The 6956-nt window shown below is 44.8% G+C and overlaps 1 protein-coding gene across 1 annotated transcript in view; it reads left to right on the top strand.

The window, feature by feature from the left end:
- The first annotated feature begins 1009 nt into the window (after positions 1 to 1009).
- LOC111972057 (regulator of G-protein signaling 8-like) overlaps positions 1010 to 6956 on the top strand; it is a 26917-nt gene continuing 20970 nt past the window's right edge. Inside the window, exon 1 of the mRNA XM_023998896.3 lies at positions 1010 to 1196. The gene's annotated coding sequence lies outside the window, so the exon portion shown is untranslated. The remainder of the gene's footprint in view (positions 1197 to 6956) is intronic.

Here is a 6956-nt window from a genome sequence, read left to right as displayed (position 1 = left end):
GTAAACTTCTGACCTATTGGGAATGTGATGAAAGAAATAAAAGCTGGAATAAATAATTATCTCTACTATTATTCTGACATTTAACATTCTTAAAATAAAGTGGTGATCCTAACTGACCTTAAACAGGGAATTTTTACTAGGATTAAATGTCAGGAATTATGAAAAACTGAGATTAAATGTATTTGGCCAACGTGTATGTGAACTTCCGACTTCAACTGTATACAGTATGTCACTCCCCTTGGTTCCTTCCCCAGGCGCCATTGTTTCTGTTTCAGTTTCATGTCTGTGCATTGTTCGAGTTTCTTGTTTTGGATTATGTTGCGTTTTTTCATTAAAACACTCACTCCCTGAACTTGCTTCCCGACTCTCAGCGCACAACGTTACAGCTTTACTCCATTTACCAGCATCATTATTATCTTCTATCAGCTGAACAATGTTTCTGTCCCACCTTTTATCCCTACAGTGCCTAGAACAGTATATTTTTTATAAAGATCCTGTCTAGAACTGTTTTTATATAGCCCCTGTCCAGAAAAGTATATTTCTATTCTGCCACTGTATATTTATAGCCATACATCATCTAAACAACCACTCTGCTAGAACTTGACTTGTCTTCAGAGAATTCCCACAAAAACACATGCATTTCACTCGATCAGATATGAATTGTTCCAAAAAAATGTTTTCACACGTTTTCATGTGATCAGGTGCTCTTATGTGAAGTTAATGTGACAACATGTAAATCAACATGTGATTACATGAAACTACACATATGAAAACATGTGATTTCAAGTGAAGTGTTCCAAAAATAAGTTTTCACAGGATTTCACGTGAATGTTCACGTGAAATCATGTGGATTTTCTGTATGGGTTCCCTGTGCATTAATTAACAATGTTCTCTGCCTTTCCCTCCTTCTCTGTTTCTCCCTCTTCCTAACCCCCTCGCCCCGTTTCCGTTCCCCCCTACCACGTTTTCACACTGATGAGCATGCTGCGTGGCTCCTAGCCTCCTACTTACGGCAATTGTAACAGTAACAGCAGATATAATCGCCACACAAGAGGAGTGCCATCACAGACAAACACACACACAGTCACGCACACATCGACGTGGATAAATAGCGGCTTGTTCCTCTCAAACGTACGCTGGGGAGGAAAAGAGAGAAAGTGTCCACCTGCGCTGATCAAATACACAACAGGGCTAAGGTAAAACATCATCCATATTCATCTTAGTAGTAGATCGATACATTACTTAAGTCCACTATGGATAAAGGATGGGAAGCAGACTGTCAGTATGTACATCTGCTGTCAATGTGTCTGATCACCAGAGTAGAAAAGATGGAGACTGTTCGTTTACAGGACAGATAACTGTCTTCATCTGGAAACACACTGTTAGAGACATGAGAGGATAGTTTATTTGCTACTCCAAATATAGTTTTGTTTAAGTTATTGCTTATTTACATCAGCAGTGCATTGTTTACACATTTAGAAATTGTAGTATGTATGTGTGCGTGTGTGTCAGTAAATGTCAGACAGTGGAGGAGCTACAGACAGAGGGGATTTGAAGCACCCACAAATCCGACCTACAGGTTTAACACCTCTCTCTCACTCACTTCTATCTCAATCATTATCTCACCTCTTTTTAATTTCTCACACAAGGGAAATCCAACAAATATTTATCATCCTTGGGTACAGAAATAATCAATAACGCTCCCTCCCTCCCTCCCTCTCATCTCTCCACTCTTCCCTCGTCCCTTACATCTCAGTACTCCTCCCATCCTCTTCAGCATATTTCACCCAAAAACCTGCCCCTAATCAAACAGAGATTCTGCCTGGCCACTCTCAACACAGAAACATTATATAAACATCTACATCCAAAAAGTGTGCGTTTGAAAGAGAAAACAGCTATAGCTACCTAAATCTAGGTACAGCTACAGTATTTTTAAGCCAACTGACCCTACAAAGGGTTAGTAACTGTGAAAGCTTTCAACAGAATGAGCTGTCAAGCTTATTCAGTCGGGATGGAGTGGTCTGCAAACCTAATCCCCCAAATACATTGATTACATAAAAACCTAAAGTCAGGATTAAGAGCATAATTTCTGACTCAGCAGAAAATAACATTAAAAAAAATACCAAAAGAAGGGCAATGTTCAAACTTGTAATCATCTACTTCATAATCATCAGCCCAGTGGTTATTATCCAACAAGCTCTCACAGTTTCACTGCATAATTAGACGTTGATCCACGTTCTCTAAATGTCAAATTTCGTAGTTGCTCCAAACGTAAAATTTCTACGTGTTTTTGTTGCTCCTGTTGGTCTGTATCGTTCCATTTCACCAAACGTCAAATTTCGAAGTTAAGGGTTAGGTTTTGGCACTCATTCTGAACGGTTAAGGTTTGGGATATGGTTCATCCTTAAGAGTCTATCGTTGCACACGTGCATCAATCTAAGTAACACAATAAAAAAATCCTCATCAAAATCCGTCAGTTTAAGATAGAGATATCTGCATGGGCTGCGTCTCAATCCACCTCATCCGCCCATGTTGCCCTTCCGCATCTACAGTTGAAGGTAGCCAAGCTACAGCGGTGTTTGTCAGACCATGAGACATCCCGAAAATTGGTCTTCTCAATTAAAGGTCTGTAGCGTCCGAACGGTTTAGCATACAAACTATTATGATCTATAGAAAGGGGAGACTTGCACGAACGCGATGGTGTCACGAGACTCGTCTGAAGTTAACCCATACAAACAAATGGAAGTATGGAGGAAGTTTTGTGTTAAATATGTGCCCAAAAATATTTTATTCACTTTCTTACATTTCCTAGACACTTCAAAACCTTATTCCTTATGATTTATTTTTGATAGTATTTTTTGCCATTTAGAACTGTGTTATTCAATGCGTTTGTAGGGGCTATGGTAGTAAAGGCCAAATTCAATATTTTATCAAATAATTTTTCTACATAATTTTTATACCAAAAGGGGTCATCGAATTCTTAATCAAATAGCTCAATGATCCATGATATGACCATCTTAAAACAATTCCAAATGTTCGCTTAGTACCCCACACCCACAACGTTTTAAACTTTTAGAGGTTAAAACCAAAAATTCAAGAAATAAAATAAAAAAACAGTGTACGAGGCTGGGATCGAACACACAACCTTCTGATCCAGAGTCCACCACCTCCATCCACAATGTTGTAGTACAACCCAAGCTTTGAAGCCATTTCCCATCATCCTTAGGACATGGATAGATGTTTAATTTCAACATCAATCTTGAACGACCTGGCTGTATTATCACCGTACGGAGCATGACTCCAGAGCAAATGAACAAATAAATGTAGTTTTGTTGTGCTAAGGTTGAATAACTAAGCACATGTCTGTGCTTGTTGTAAACCGTACAATGATTCTGAAAGAGAGATGAAAACGAAAGCTTAAAATGTAATTATAAATTGCATGCTGTGATGCTCTGCACAATGTTATTTTTAGCCAATATTACATCCAAATGGCCCCATTAACATGGCCACTCTGTGCATATATTTAGTTTAAATAGAACTGTCCTCATCGCTCAGGGCTGGATGGGTATATGGCCTTGCTCAGGGTCCTTACTGCCCTTGTGTCATATGCCTCAGTCCCCAACTTCCACCTCCAGGGGGCAGTGAATGTGTGTGTGTGTTTGCGTGGGTGTGCATGCGAGGGTGTCTTAATTTTTCTTATTTGATATGGTAATAAGTGCATTAGATTCCATTGTAGCCTACTGGGCAGCAGCACACATGAAAATCAACCTCTCTGGGGAACAAAAGTGACATTAATATGATCGTACATCACTGTGCCTGAAGAGAGCTAGGGTAAAAATAGATAGACAGTGTTAGTTTGATGAACTGAGACTGGATGCTTCTGTTCTGGCTTTACCCCATGCCTGTCGAGGTGCGCCATGCATCAGGGCTGATGTGTTTATCAGGATCAGGTCTACTCTATGAGAGTGTATAGAGATAGCCTACACTCAGTGTATTATACTGCAAAGCTGGCATAACAAGGCAAGAACATCAGTGAGACAGCAAGCTGCAGCCTGCAGAACAGACAACAGGGCTAATTTTAGAGTTAGATTACCTGAGAGGGTAAGGTCAATGCCTCTGTGGATAAAAGCATGATAGCTGGGGGTCCATATAACAATGTTCATGAAGGGTAACCGTTGGCAGTTGCAACACGTACACAAATAGGGATGTGAGAGATATAGAGAGAGTGATGAGGTAGGGATGGAAAGAGGGTACAGAGAAGGATGGAATCAGTTCAAACTGAGTCAAGCTTTCCCCTCGGAGACAAACTGGACATCAGACAGATAGATGGATAGACAGAGCAGGGCAGGGACAGGCGGACAACCCCAGCCTTAAACAAAGCCAGCAGAGCAGCATAGGTCTGTAAGGCCAGAAATAGCCCCAAAACAGCCTGGGAAGGTTTCAGCAGGGGCACTCATCTTTCGGACAGGGACACAGACGGTATCCAAATGTGTGCATGCAAAAATAGACACACACACAGATACACACAATAAATAAAAAGGACACAGAATTATTCAGTGTTCCCATGATGTTTAACTCACACGGGAAATAAGTGATTGCAGCAATTGCTTCTCTCCATACCTAATGCAACATTTAGATAATACTGTACTTTAGCAACAGAGAGAAACTCTGCATGGTGGGAAACTGCTTGCACCAAGTCAACAGGGTGGTTATTCCAACCTGGTCTCAGAGCATTTTGTATTATTCTCTACCTAAATCAGAGACACTTGATTTAGTATGATATGTGACTTGTTTCAGGAAACTAGGCGTATGACGCGCGTCAATACTTCACAGGAAAGTCATTTGAACTTTTTTTATCAGATGCGTTTTTGGGCAGAAATGCCTTCGGGAACATGTGAACTTTCCTGTGCCTTAATATCAAATGTGTATGCCATCTGTAAATACGAATACAATTGTTAAATTATGAGGCTAGTTGGTTTAGCCACAGAAAAAGGCACTAACTGTCACACCCTGGCCTTAGTTATCTTTGTTTTCATTATTATTTTAGTTAGGTCAGGGTGTGACATGGTGTAGTATGTGTTTTTGTATTGTCTAGGGTGTTGTATGGTTTAGGGGGTTAAGTAGAGTAGATGGTTTAGTGTTCAGTGTAGGTGTCTAGGAAAGTCTATGGTTGCCTGAATTGGTTCTCAATTAGAGACAGCTGGTTATTGTTGTCTCTGATTGGGAGCCATATTTAAGGCAGCCATAGGCTTTAGCTGGTTGTGGGTAATTGTCTATGTGTAGTGTTTGTGTCAGCACTATTTATATGTATAGCTTCACGGTCGTCAGTTTGTTATTTTGTTAGTTTGTGTATAGTTGTTCGTTTCTTGGTTTTTCTCTCTTCTTTAATAAAATAAGATGTATTTTGCACACGCTGCGCCTTGGTCCAATCTCTCTCAGGAAGACGAGCGTGACAGAATTACCCACCAATCTAGGACCAAGCGGCGTGTCAAGCGGCAACAGGACCCACCTACACAGGATTCATGGACATGGGAGGAGATACTGGATGGTAAGGGACCTTGGGCACAACTGGGAGAATATCGCCTCCCTCGTGAAGAGCTGGAGGCAGCTAAAGCCGAGAGGAGGCGATATGAGGAGGCAGCACGGAAGCAAGGCTGGAAGCCCGTGAGTACAACCAAAAAATGTCTTGGGGGGGGCCTTAAAGGGAGTGTGGCGAAGTCAGGTAGGAGACCTGCGCCTACCCCTGTACTTACCGTGGAGAGCGAGAGTACGGGCAGACACCGTGTTACGCAGTAGAGTGCATGGTGTCTCCTGTACGCGTGCATAGCCGGTTCGGTACATTCCAGCTCCACGTATCGGCCGGGCTAGATTGAGCGTTGAGCCGGATGTCATGAAGCCGGCCCAACGCATCTGGTCACAGTGCGTCTCCTCGGGCCGGCTTACATGGCACCAGCCTTACGCATGGTGTCCCCGGTTCGCCTACATAGCCCGGTGCGGTCTATTCCACCTCCCCGCACTGGTCGGGCGACGGGGAGCATACAACCAGGTAAGGTTGGGCAGGCTCGGTGCTCAAGGGAGCCAGTACGCCTGCACGGTCCGGTATTTCCGGCGCCACCTCCTCGCCCAAACCAGTACCACCAGTGCCTCCTCCACGCACTAGCCCTATGGTGCGTGTCTCCAGCCCTTTACCACCAGTGCCTACACCACGCACAAAGCCTCCTGTGTGTCCCAGAGTCCTGTGCGTCCTGTTGCTGCTCCCCGCACTAGCCCTGAGATGCGTGTCCCAGTCCGGTACCACCAGTTCCGGCACCACGCACTAGCCTAATGTGCGCTCCCAGGGTCCAGCATGCCCTGTTCCTTCTCCCCGCACTAGCCTGAAGGTGCGTGTCTTTAGCCCGGTACCTCCAGTTCCGGCACACGCACCAGGCCTACAGTGCGTCTCAGCCGGCCAGAGTCTGCGTCTGCCCACGGCGCTGAACTGCCGTCTGCCCAACGGCGCCTGAACTGCCCGTCTGCCCAACGGCGCTTGAACTGCCCGTCTGCCCAATGGCGCTTGAACTGCCCGTCTGCCCAACGCTGTCTGAACTGTCCGTCTGCCAAGCGCCGAATGAACTGCCTGTCTGTACTGAGTCTTCAAAGCCGCCCGTCTTGTACTGAGCCTGCAAAGCCGCCCGTCTGCCATGAGCCTTCAGAGCCTTCCGCCAGACAGGAGCCGCTAGAGCCTTCCGCCAGACAGGAGCAGCCAGAGCCTTCCGCCAGACAGGATCAGCCAGAGCCTTCCGCCAGCACAGGATCAGCCAGAGCCTTCCGCCAGCCAGGAAGCCAGAGCCTTCCGCCAGACCAGGATCAGCCAGAGCCTCCGCCAGACAGGATCAGCCAGAGCCTTCCGCCGACGAGATCAGCCAGAGCCTTCCGCGACAGGATCAGCCAGAGCCTTCGCCAGACAGATCAGCCAG

Source organism: Salvelinus sp. IW2-2015, linkage group LG13 (assembly GCF_002910315.2).
Source record: "Salvelinus sp. IW2-2015 linkage group LG13, ASM291031v2, whole genome shotgun sequence".
In the NCBI taxonomy this organism is placed as follows: domain Eukaryota; kingdom Metazoa; phylum Chordata; class Actinopteri; order Salmoniformes; family Salmonidae; genus Salvelinus; species Salvelinus sp. IW2-2015.
The sequence above is the reverse complement of the archived record's forward strand: the minus strand, read 5'-3'. Positions and strand labels throughout refer to the sequence as shown.